We start from the raw sequence: 13,315 nt of genomic DNA, 5'->3' as shown, positions 1-13,315 counted from the left end.
CCCCGATCCCCCGTCCCTGCCCCGGGGGCCCCCCCCGATCCCCCGATCCCCCTGCCCCGGGGGCCCCCCCCGATCCCCCTGCCCCGGGGGCCCCCCCCGATCCCCCTGCCCCGGGGGCCCCCCCCGATCCCCCGATCCCCCTGCCCCGGGGGCCCCCCCCGATCCCCCGATCCCCCTGCCCCGGGGGCCCCCCCCGATCCCCCTGCCCCGGGGTCCCCCGCCGATCCCCCGATCCCCCTGCCCCGGGGTCCCCCGCCGATCCCCCGATCCCCCGTCCCTGCCCCGGGGGGCCCCCCCGATCCCCCGTCCCTGCCCCGGGGGCCCCCCCCGATCCCCCGTCCCTGCCCCGGCCCACCGGCTGCCTCCCGCCGTCCCTTCCCTGAGGCGGGACCGTGCCCGCGCCCCTGCCGCGGGATGAAGAGGTTTTTCGGGTTCTGGAGGAAGAAGAAGGGGCAGCCGGCAGCGTCCGGCAGCGCCGCCAAGCCCTTCCCCACCGGTGCCTACGAGCTCCGGCTGAAGGAGCTGGGCAAGCTGCACCGTGCGGCCGCCCGTGGCGACCTGGGTCAGGTGCGGCAGAGACTGAAGAAATGCGGCATCGACGAGCGGGACACGGCGGAGCGGTAAGCGGCGGGGGGCAGCAGCGCCGGGCGGTGCTGGGGCGGGGTGCGGGGGGGTTGCGGGCAGCGCCGGGACCCGCAGGTGCAGCTGCAGCCGCCGGCAGCTCAAGGGCGCTGGGAGCGAACGGCAGCATCGCTGCGGGGAGCCTCAGCCTGGGCGGGGAGCCAGGCCTGTGCTGCCAGGAGCCCTTGGAGTCGGCCGAGCATCCCCCGTCTTGCCCCGGCCCCCTCCGTGCCCTCGTTCCCGGGGGTGCTGCCTTGCCTGGGGGCGCAGGAGCGGCAGGGGGCCGGCAGCAGCCTGGCCGGGGGGGTTGCAGAAGGAGCCTCAGGGCCATTCTCCAGGCTCGCTTGGAAGGCAGAGTGCATGCACCTCCGAGGCCTCGGCGTGCGGGGTTAGTAGTTGAGCTGAGCAAGCTGCACTGCCTCAGCTGGGAGTAAAAGAGGGTAAGCACTGCGTTTAGGAAAGGGTAAATGTGCTGTGTATTGGTGCTGTGTGGACGGTTGCCTGATGTGCCTTTTGTGACTGTGATGTTGCAGCCAAAGCAACATCAGTCTGATTTTAGGTGGCAGTTACTTTGCTGTTTGCTCTGTGGCCTTGGTACAGCTAATTAGTGCCTTGGATTGGAAAATCTGGGCAGTGCCATGCAGAGGGAGCTGCTGCTTCTGGCAGGTGGTGTGATGTGTGCTTTTGAGTCAAGCACAGCAAGTACTTGGCAGTTATATTTTAGGGAGAAGCCCTGGGCTGCAGCATAGCTCCTCATGGTCCACCGTAAGCATAAGGGAATCAGCTGAAGTTTTTGGGTCTTGGATGTGTCGAGCTGTTAATGCCTTTTCTGAAAAGACTCTGAGTCAAAACATCCATGACATTCAGAGGAGATGCTGGTTTAATCGGAGTACTTCAGCATCCTGGGCTGTCTTTTTCTGAAGACTGGACTTTTGCCAGCCAGCTAGCTTATTGCCCTGAAAACACCTGAAACTGTCTAGATTTGTAGGAAGGCGATGAAGAGTGCAGCCAGTCAGCACGTGGGCTGTGTGCCTGAGTGTTGCCAGCCAGTATTTGTTTATGCAGCTGCAGGTGGGGGATGCCATTTAAGGTGGCTTGAGTGCACTTCTGTGCATAATTCAGCTGCCAGAGTCAAGGTGCCCGATGGCATTTATGGAAATAGTTCGGAAAGTTTCTCTCTTTTTCTTCTTACTGCTTCCTGATTCAGTCAGCAGTCAGTCACCAGCTCTTAGCAGACCCTGGTACGAAATTTCGCTAGTTTTTGCGTTTCAAGTTCATCTTGTCTAGAAAGCTTCTTTTCCTCTGAAGGGTTTCCTTCTGTGTGCCAGGCAATTATCAGTGTTATAACAGGACAAATAAAGTCACAAACTGTAAAAAACCAAGCCGGGGGCGGGGGGGGAGAGGGAGGGAAGAAAGAAAAGGCAGCATACTATGATGAGCACGGTGGTGGTTTTGCCGTGATAATGCCCAGTGCTGAAAAGCGAGGCTGAGAGCAATTTGGTGGCCAGAGCCTGCCTACTTGCTGCAGCCACTGCCCTCTGTACCAGCCATGAGGGTTGCAAGGCCACCTGTGCCCTCTTAGTGCTTGTGGGTGTGATGTGTGTTGTGAGTGACCACCAGATGCAGTTGCGTTTCAGGGCTTCGTGTTGGAAGACTTGGTATCATTGGAAATAGAGGTGAAGAGTAGGAAATAATGCAAAGTAACGGCAACAATGTGTGCATTGGTTGTATGAATATCTCAGGTTTGCTGCTCAGGATTTCCAAAAGCAAAATCCTGCACCAGGAGCATGGCAAGGATCACACCAACAGGTTCCTTCCATAAAGTGGGTCCTGTAGCCCATAAGACCTCCCGAAAGTACGCTTGATACAGCATCAGTTAGGAGCAGGCAGCTTTCAGAGGTGGTCTAGCAAAACCTTCAGCCTCACTGACAGAGACGGGCACAACTCTGTAGTTGGAAGCACTGCAGGCACAATGCCAGCTAGTCATGGATCCTGGGTCAGAGCCCATCGCTAAGGGAGATTGACCCTGTCAGCTGCCTGTCAGACTGAACTCCAGCGCTTTCATTGCTTGGCTTGTAGCTGCTGGGTTGTCGGCTCAAGGGCCATTCAAAGTGTGTACTGCCAGCCTGCTGTTTCCCAGTGGGGTTGTTTCGTGGCTGCTCAGGCATCAGCAGTTCTCTTCTACTCTGTAGGTGATCAGCGTAGCAGCAGCAGGAGCAGGAACAGAATCTGGGCAGTGTCCCCAGGGCTGGGTGGCAAAAGAACTTCGGTGTTACTGGAGGCCTCTTGCAGGGACAGGCAACCCTGAGCACTGGTGTTCTCTGCCAGCCTGTTCCCTGAAGTGGATCTTCTGTGGAGCACAGCAGGCCTCGCTCCAAGCAGAGCCGTCTCCTGTTGACAGACTGAGAGGCTTGGTTGAGGAGGACAGCAACAAGTCCAAGTTTTCTGAAGGCTTTTCTGTTTGCAGAACTGATAGTGACTACTTGACGTCTGTCATGCTTCCTAGTGGTTGGTAGTAGCAGCTTTCAGATGATTGTGGACTCCTTCATAACCAGTTCTGGTTAGCTTTCAGATAATCTCAGTCAGTCGTTTCTTCAGAGATGAAGAATCCCGCATGTTTCCATGGGAATTTCTCAAAAAGTGGTGGTAGTTGCTCTTGAGCTACTCCTCTGTCAGTGCTCCAGTCTGTTCCCTGTCTGTAGCAAGACATTCCAAATTCTTTGAAGTTTTCTGTATTTCTCTCATCCTCATCTTTGTTGCAGTGGAGGAGGATGTCAGCTGCCCTGTAGCAAGTATCTGTGTTACAGATTACTGTGTTTCTGCATCACCTGCCACTGCATTTGTGTACCTCTCCCTTTCCATTCCCCCTTAGCCAGGGAGCTGTTGTGCTCCTGTCTCAGCAAGGTACCCAAACAATTGCAAGGCTAGTTGAGCTTTCCTAAATACAGAGAAGGACCTACCTGCAGCGATGTGGTTCAGAACCAGTGCTGGTGTTCCCCTCAGTTCTTGAGGAACTGTGGGATTGTTACTGCATCGCCTTCAAGGGAGGAAGGTCCCAGCTGTTTTCTAGCTTGTCTTCTGCTCTGTTGGGACAGGTGTCCTGCAGAGCAGCAGGTGCTTTGCTTTTGCACAGAGTGAAGCTTGTGCTGATTTGTGCCTCTGATTTAGGGGGAAACACATGCAAGGACTTTCTGGGCAATTTCTTTCAGTACAAGTAGGCTGGTTAATTGACATCGGACCTAAGATGTTCTGTGGTTTGAAGGAGGGGTTTTTTGTTTGTTTTTTTTTCCTCTGGCAAGGCTTTAACTTGAAGAAAAGAGTTTCATTTTCTTATGCTGGTCATGTATTATGGAAACACAGTATTCCCTCCCTGGAGAGGACTTCTTCTGTAGTGGGCTTATTATGACTATCGTAGTTACACGTATCTGAAGGGTCGGGTATTACTTTCCTGTACTCAGGCTTACAGTGTTCTGCTGTCTGGTTTGCTGCATGTAATGGGGGGCACTTTGGTGCAAGTGAGTACTTGGTTTTGTTGCAGTAGTAAGCAAGCTAGAGAAAAAGCAGAAATCCTCGAAGTGCAGGGAAACGCTAATACTCTTTATATAAAGCCCATCTACATCTCTGAGACACTTCTGGCACGTGAATAATCCTAGAACTTAGAGGGTTGCTTGCCATAGTTCTCAGATTCCCAAGCTTTGGTCTTTTTTGCTGTGCCACAGGTGTAGTCCTGCTGGAGGCAGTGACCACCACCTGGGCACAGGAATCTGTGCAGATTAAGTTCTAGAGTGAAGGAAATGGCAGCTTACTAAGCAGATGCTGCGGAGGGGTTTTGCTGGCCAGTCTCGGGTGTTTGGTGCGCAACTGCTGTTACTGGTAACGGAATGAGAAATCTTTCCTTAAGCTTGCTTTGTGCAAAGTGAAACTTGTGGTCATAACAATTTACCACAGCCTGAAATTATTTCTCTAGTTGTCTGTTTGTGCTAATTTAATATGTTTAACTTTTAGGACACCTCTGCATCTCGCTTCTGCGAATGGCCATGTGAATGTTGTTACATATCTCATAGAAAACAAGTGTAAACTAAACCTTACTGACAGTGACAACAGATCACCACTGATGAAGGTATGTGGAATATGTTATGCTTGTCAACTGTGCATTAAATGAGAGGTGGCTGGAAGGATTCTTTACACAGCTCTGTGTAGAAGCATGCATGTTGTAATCAGCGTGGAATAGGCATATGTTAGCTCAGCTTTGAAGGTGCTCTTATTTTCCAGCATTGGGAAGCTGGGGCAATTGTAACAGAGTGCTGGCAGTTCTTCCTTTTTTGCGTGTTGTTCCCAGGCTGTACAGTGCCAGCAAGAAGAATGTGTAGCTATTCTGCTAGAGCACGGTGCCAACCCCCATCTGGCGGATGCTGACGGCAACACTGCCCTTCACCTTGCTGTCCGATCTCCTAATACAACCGTAGCGGGGCTGTTACTTGAGCATAATGCCAATATTGATGCTCGGAATAAGGTAAATTTTTGTATTTGTTGAAGAAGTTCTTTCAAAAAGTTGTACTAGTATTTCTCTTGTAGGGTTTTTTTTCTTTTATTTTTAAATGTATTTATCTGTCCTTTCAGGAGGGAAACACTCCGCTTATTCTTGCTATCTCTGAACGTCATGAAGATATAGCAGAGTTTCTTCTGCAGAGAGGAGCTGATGTGCATGCTCGAGATCACTGTGAAAGGTGAGTGGTTTGTCAAAACTCTGCATGGGTCTCTTTAGTATTCTTTAGGTTGGATTAATCAGAGGCATGAGAGTGAGCTCTGAAAAAACCCGGGGAGCCACATAGCAGCTATTTCTGTGTGACTTGTGAAAGCACATCTGCGCTTGGCTGTTGTCATACCTCAGTGGGTGCTTTCCTCGTTGAGGGTTACAAGAAGGCATTGTCTGTGGTGGCCCTTCTGGCAGGAAACATGCTGTTAGCTCAGCAGCACTGCCTCAATTTGAAAAAACATCTCCTGCATAGTGGCGTAGTTTGTACGTGAGTGTTGTCTATGTGGAAGCTTTGTCTGAAGATTGAACGTTTGCTTGTTTTGACTCCCTCTTGCATTTTATGGTTGCTCTTAATATTTAATGAAAACTGCTTTTTCTTTTGCTCATTCAGTAATGAGGAAAGTAGTTTTTGAGAGCAAACAGGAATAAAAATAATTACAGTGTCTGTGTCAAATGATCTACTTCATAACATATTTTTGGTGTTTCAGAACCCCACTTATGACTGCAGCATCTGGTGGACAGCTTAATTTAATAAAAGTTCTTCTTCGATATGGTGCTGATCTTTTCCATAAAGACAGTAACGGATGGACAGCTGAGGATTATGCTGTTACTCATGGATATTCTAGGTAAATTTTTGACTTTATTGTTAGAATAGGTTGTCAGTTGTCAGTGTGGCTTTTGAATGTTTTTGGTAATAGCAGCAAGGTTTAATGGTGTGTTGAAAGCTTCAGGACAGACAGTGCTCGGTGACGTCTTCTGATACGTATTGTTCCCTGTGTCTACTATTAATCTGGATGTTGAAGAAAATTTCCGCCCCGAATTGTCTGTTAGATTTCAAGTTTTGATGCTAAACTTGCACCTGCCCAATACAAACTCTAAAACATGTCTGCATCCTACAGTTACCCAGAGGTAGAATGTGGCAAACTGAAATGCATGTCAGTCCTCTCCTCAGACCAGCACCATTGTCCTTACTGACTTCCACTACAATGAGCAGGAACTACCAGCCTTTTCTTTCAGAGATCTAACATATCCCTTTTGTTAAAATCTTAAGCAGTTTCACCCCTCTTATGGATAGCTTTGTACCTGTGCGTATCCCTTCTCTAAGGTGGTTATGTGTGCTTAACAGCTAGGCTGAAAATATTGTGCCGAGCTGGAGCTAATAGCTTCATAGGTGTGGATATGCACCTCTAGAGTGAACGTGACTGTAGTGAATATTGAAGTAGGTAGTAGCCGTGCAGTAAGTTCTGTGTGTATTACTCTCAGTGAATGCATACAAGTATATGAATTCCTACGGCTATGAATACGTGTAGGGTGGATAAGTGGCTGTTAACTGTTCTATTAAACTGTATAAGCAAGTATGTGGTTGTTTTTACCAAATACGTTTCTTCTCTTTCCCTATATAGTCTTTGTACACAACTGGTGGCATACGCATTCTGGGGAGACAGAGACGAAGGTGGTGCACAAGGCGACACAGTACCTGGCATTCCTCACCGGGCCAGAGCTGCTGGCTTGACGTTGGGTGCACCTGCTGTGGACAGAGGAGGTAGGATCTTTAATCACGCAGGAGCTCACGAGGAAAATCACTGTGGCCTTTTCTTTAGGGGGTTTGTGTTGTCAGCGCTCGCTGTGTTCGCCGTTGACTTTAGGGGAGGCATCAGGTGGAGTAGCACAAGAAGCTTTGTGAATATGCTGACTTGTTGCTGGTTGGAGGTGCTTCTTGTCAGGGGTGAGGACAGCTGCGGTTTGTGTGCTACGGGCCCACGTACGGGGTTGTTGCGTTCTGCCTGCCAGATTGCCCATCTGTCTAGGTTTTCATACCGAGAGAGAAGGGGGACAGGGAAGGAACTAGGTGAGTGGTTTTGGGTTTGGGGTGTGTACTTGTACCTGTAGATGGCCATTCAGATTGTGAAAACAAATTGCAAAAGGTTCATCCTGAGTAGTTGTTCATCTTCCTGTGGTTGGGAAGCAACAGATGAGTTAGCAGGACTGTACATGTCTTGTTGATTTCCACTGAGTTTGTGCAGTGGTGTTTTAATATTAATAGTTTCACCTGCACTAAGCTGCTTTTAGTGAGTTGTCTTATTTCTCAGCATCAGTTACGGTTGTTTCTGTGTAGGTGCTGTAGAGACATACTTAGGAAAAATCGTCTTGGAAAAGTCACTTGGTTAGAAACAATAATGCAACTTCTGTGTGTACTGTATCTTCATGGACATAGTTTGATTCCAGTAAAAATAAATAACACTTCTACTTCCAGTAATTTTATGAAATAAACGTTAAAAAGTCCATATTAACTTGTGATCCAGAAAAAAAATTGAATTGCCTTGTTATCAAAAAATTAGCTCCTTCAGTGAGTTCATTTTAAATTAAAAAAACCAAACAAACAACTCCTTAATTTTTAAGATCCAGTCTATGCTTATGAGCTCATATAGCCCTAGAGGAATCTTAGAAAACTAATCTTTTAATATAGATCGAACTTCTTGTACTTTACATCTCAGGCCCTACAGTGGGAAGTTCTATCCTTTCTGGTTTTTTTAAGGGTGTTACATCAGAACTTTGTGGCAAATGGGCAGCAGACAGTGTTCAAACACAGTTTATTACTCCTTTTTTAAATATGTCGTGAAATATGAGCAAAACATGGGCTATTTTTCCGAGTTCACTTTTCCCAGATAGGGGAATTTAATTTAGAGCCAAACTTTGTTCCTTTGACTTAGGACTAGTTATTTTGATCTAGTCAGCGATGTGTAAAGTTTCTTGATAGACTGAAGGAAGATGCGGAGGTTTTTATATTTTATTTTATTTTTGGAAAGGGCTTGGTACAGGTAGTTTAATCAACAAAATGTTGCTTTTACCCAAACAGCACTCTGTGGCTGCCTCCTGTGCACATAGATAATTGCTGTGGTACCACATTGTGATGACTGACAGGCCCGGGTTATTTTAAAATATGTGGCTTGAAGAATAATACTGTTGTGTGATTCCAAAATTGATATGCCCTCAGGGAAATAGGGGTTCTTGAACCAAGTGATTTGCTCGGTTCCTTGAAGACAGTAATACTACTAGCATAAGTCCACAATGTTATGGGAAATCCTCACTTGAAGAGGCATAGTAAGTGTGAAGAGCATATTTATGTGGGTTAAGGACTTGGGAAGAGAAAGTGTGGTGTGTTCTCAAACTGTTCATAGTAGGGCTTGTTTTTCTTGAGTAGTACGAATCTTTTTCTCCTTGTGCTCAGTCTCCTGGAAAATGACCCCGGCCTGTTGAGTGAGAGGGATTAGTAGCATGCAGGGAACACTTGGTGGCATTGATTCTGCGGTCTCTTGCTTGCACCCACAAAGCACAGGTCCTGCATCCTGAGTCCCTTTGACAGGCTGCAGTAAAAGCTTTGAAGCCCCTGTTAGAGGAGAAGCTAGACTGATCTTGAGACAACGGAGGAATACCCACTTTGAATTCTTTGTTTTAATCTTGCTCTTCATTCCTATTTTTCTGGGATCTTCAATGTAGTCCTTCCTCCTTTTGCTACTTTTGCACTTGTTGAACATTGTTCAAAATACTCGCCTCTAGTGAGCAAGTCGGTATATTTAAGAAGTTGGCTCATGCTTATTTGAGTGTATACTTTTTGTCAGAACACGAACCTTTTTGTTGATTACAGACAGACTTGCAAAAACCTCCAAATGAATGGCTTCCACCTCTAGCATATCGAATGACAGACTTTTCAGATTTGAAGTTGAAATTTCTTTGGCAAAAAGTAATTATGCATTTTTTCTAAAAGCGAGGGTTCAGATTTCTAGTATGTCTTCAGTGGCAGCTTTTTTTAGCTGCTGCACTGCGTATTGGTGTATTGTTCCTACAGAAACCATTGGTTTTTCGTCATAGAGCTCTTGGAAAAGAAACGAGTGCTTCAGTGTGCTTTATATCTGCTGTATCACCTTTTAAGAAAATTGAGAAATGGAGAAGGAATGAGAAACAATCTTGAGGTCCTTTTTTTCACTCTTACGTGTGTGTTTTTGATAGGAGTCCTCTTGCCACGTCCATTCCATGTATTTGTGGTAACATCAATATAAGCAGGACTCCCTGTTGCTCTGAGGCAAATGTTACGGCCTTGTCACACAGACGTTTGGTGTTGGGTAGCTGCAATAACAGAACCACACCATTCTTACTAAGTAGGATGGGTAGAGCAGGCAGATGGTGATTTGTATTCTAAAGCTTCTGTTCCACAACATAGACACGCGTACACACACAAGCACACATGCATGACACTCACAGCAGTCAGTGCACCCGTTCTGGTCCAGTTGTGGCCTGCCCTATAGCCCTGGGGGAACAGGGTATTCACTCTGACTGCTTGTCATGCCTGCGTTCTGGCTGGTGGCGTAGCTTCTCTATGTGAACAGTTCAGCATGGTCAAATCAATATATGCAGGGCTTTTACCTCAAACTGAGGTAGGAGGGGGCTGTGTCTGCATCAGGCACCATCTGACACAACTGGCTAGCATATCTCCAAAGTTTGTTGGCACCTACAGATTTTTGGGATGCTTAGACGGAGGGATTTTAAGTGTGCTGTATGTATAAAACACTCTACAAAAATACGAAGGAATTGCATTGGTAGTCAGTGCTGGGCAAGGACTAGTCAAGCTGAGAGAAATGCAAAGTTGGCAGGACAGTAAACTGCCAAGAATCTGTTTCGGTGTTTCAAAATATTGGAATATAGGTATTCTACAATGGAGCAAGTAAATGAAGTTACACTGTTTGACACTGTCCCTTAAGAGTAGAGTTCTGTAGGTTGTGATAGGTTTGGCTTCTACTTCTTGTAACTGTAGAGTAGGCTGATGGTCACAGTACATTCTCCCATTGCTACAGCTTTGTTAATGTACTGGTTAGGTTTTCTGCATTTCTGGGAATTCACATTTATTCTGGTGTCCTTGTTTGGTCTGTCCTTGACATGGCTTTCCCTAAATGGATATAGGAATGCCACAATCTCCTAGCCAGACATCAAGAACAGGAAAACCAAAGAAAGGTATTCTATACAGTAGCATTTCAACTGTGAAACATGTTGCGTGATGTACAAATACTAACACACCTGTGATGTTTATTATCTTGGAGGTCTCTATTCTGATGGTTTTGGTTTTATAAATTAGGTTTGAGAGCAGGCTTGGGGTGCTTTTTGTTGGCATGTTTTGCACAGGTCCTTTATTACTGAATTGAGTGATTGCTTTGTGTCATTAGTGATAGTAAATAATATTATTTAAAAAAAACAACTCTTCTGTTACTCCAAAATGAAAATGGACTTCAATTAAAGTAGAAACAAGTGATCCCTAGATACTACTTTTCTAGATCCCACTTCTACGGTAGGGCATCAAGATCTGTCTGAAAACTATCTCATAAACTTTCTCTCTTGCTTTTTAAAGGAGAATGGGAACTGGTTTTGATCATTGCTTGAAGTTACTATACATGGAAAGCAAAAGTTCAGATAACTTACTCAACATGATATGCCCTTTGTTTTCTTTTCCTTTTAATGATTTTGTCTAAGACCTCGGTTTGGCTCTCATCATACAACTTTATAGAAGGCTACCAATCTCCTATTTATAAGCAACTTCGTTTTGTGATGATAGTTAACGAGAACTAATTATCGAGGACTTGAGGAGTGCTGAAATAGATACGATGTGGAGGCTCTATTTGTTTTTTTCCTTTCTGTCCTGGGAATTGAAGAGGCCTTTTATTTCATCTTAGTTGTTGATAATTGAGAGGTTTTCGCACTCTTCAGGCTGGATTCCTAGAGTTCAGGTTTCTTTAGTGCATCAGTGGTGTGCTAGAGTGCGCTATGGTTGAGTTTGCAACATGTGCATCTGGGCCACGCTGCCGTTCAGAGGGATCTTGACAAGCTGGGTAAATGGGCTGTCAGGCCTGTCTTAACAGAATTCAGCAAGGGCAGATGCCAAGTCCTGCACATGGAAAGGAACAACCATTTGCTACAGCATGTGCTGGAGCTGCCTGGCTGGAGAGCTGCTTTGCTGGGAATAGCCAGAGGGTCTTGGCAGAAAGTGAGCTGAGAATGAGCCAGCAGGGTGCCCTGCCGGCTGAGAGGGTTAACGGTGTCCTGGGCGGTATGAAGAGCAGCGTAGCCAGGAGACTGAGGGAGGGGATTGTACGCTGCTACCTGGCAGTCCCTGGCTTGTGTCCAGCTCCCTGGGTATAATTTTGAGCCCCCAGTGCAAGAGAGAGTGGTCTTTCATCCGTGAGCGAGTTCGGTGGAGGGCCATCAAACTTTGCCAGGAGCAGGACTACTTGCCTTTTGGGGAGAGACTGGGGGAACTGGGCTTGTTCAGTGTAGAGAGGAGATGACTTTGAAGGGGACCCAGCAGCAGCTTGCAGCACGTGTGAGGAGAAGCCGGAGACAGGTGCCTCCCAGTGGTGCGTGACAGGAAGCAAAGGTACAAGAGGCATAAATGGAAACAAGAGAATTTCTAATGGAATGTGGGCAGCTTCACCATGGTGAGAACAGTAAAACAGAGAGGTTGTGCAGTCTCCCTCCTTGAACGGTTCAAGATCATACTGGAAAATTCCTGTGAGCCTAATCTGACCTCAGAGCTGAGTCCGCTTTGAGGAGGCGGTTGGCTGAGAGACTTGCCGAGGTCCCTTGTGACCTGATTTATCCTGTGGTCCTGTGTGCCAGTTGCTTTCTTAATTGATGAAAGCTTGGAGCGTAGTATAGATTGCCCTGGTTACGCCTGTCTTGCCTGTTGACTATCCTTTTTGGTGCAGCATAGAGACCTGCTGGGGATTTTTCTACCTGAGGATAGGCATTAGATCTTGGTTATGCTTTTTGATGTTTTTTACCTTTTCAGGATAACCTGTAAGTGGGTAGAGCACCAGCTAGTAGAGTATATAAACCAGTAAAATCTCTGTCAACAGTGTGTGCTTGTGTGTGCAGTATGAGTACTTCAGCAGTTCATTTATTTACTGTCTTGCTAAAGCACCAGTATTTTGTTAACTGTTTATTAACGTAGCCTATTCATGCTATGCTGGGCTTTTTTTAGTTTAGAGGTAGTTCTTAAACTTTTAGGTATAAAAGTTCAAAGGAGATATAACTCTAGTCTTTTTTGTTTTGTCAATTCAGTGTGACTTGAAAAAGCAGTTGTTTGGAAAAGCATTCATTCATTCATGCTGTCTTACGTAAAGTTGACTCCCCAAAGTTTCATTCTGCTATGACATGTAGAGTTGTCCAGGTTAAATGTTTGTATGTGCTGGTTGGTTTTTAGCATGCCAAATCTAATTTCAACATGTCAATTAATGTTTGAACAGCAACAGACGACTTGTCGCAAGGAGACTCAATCGGGTAAGACTTTAAACATACCCAGCACATACCTGAGGAATGATTGGAGAGACGCAGTACTCATTTTGCTTTACTTTTTAAGAAGCTTGGAGAAAGAGGGGAGCGATGTCAGTTGGCGTGCTTCTGAGGAAGAGCTCGATTTTTCTCCCAAGGTATGGTGTATTTACAGTAAATGTCCTGTAAAAATAAGTGATCTGAAGGCAAGTTTTCTGGGGGATTGAAAGAAACTACAGTTCTAGCCAATATTGTTTTCTCCTTAGAAGCAGTCTCTGACCTGCCAGCCTTTTTTCTGCTGTGAGTTTTTCCTAAAAGACCTGTAGCTGTGGCAGAGCATGCAGCAGATTTGTGGTTTGAGGCAAAAGAGCCATAGGCGACGAGATAAACCCCCACAGTTTTGTTTGTTCTTGGTCATTTGAGTCAGATTTTAAGTTTATAAGTTACTAATATAACCTGCTCTGTTCTTCCTCAAACACTGTTAATGTTTCCTGTAGATTTCGTGATAGAATCCTAACTGATAAAGGGCACTTTTTAATGAAGATGTACTGAAATTCTTCATCACCTAGTTCTCCTCTCCTCCTCCTCAGGTTACTCAAGAGTGCTCAGCGGATGAGTTAC

At 46.4% G+C, this 13,315-nt stretch overlaps 1 pseudogene; it reads left to right on the top strand.

The window, feature by feature from the left end:
- The first annotated feature begins 306 nt into the window (after positions 1-306).
- Positions 307-13,315, top strand: part of LOC130143461 (ankyrin repeat domain-containing protein 26-like) — a 62,864-nt pseudogene continuing 49,855 nt past the window's right edge.

The sequence above is a fragment of the Falco biarmicus genome, unplaced genomic scaffold (assembly GCF_023638135.1).
Source record: "Falco biarmicus isolate bFalBia1 unplaced genomic scaffold, bFalBia1.pri scaffold_30, whole genome shotgun sequence".
In the NCBI taxonomy this organism is placed as follows: domain Eukaryota; kingdom Metazoa; phylum Chordata; class Aves; order Falconiformes; family Falconidae; genus Falco; species Falco biarmicus.
The sequence above is the reverse complement of the archived record's forward strand: the minus strand, read 5'-3'. Positions and strand labels throughout refer to the sequence as shown.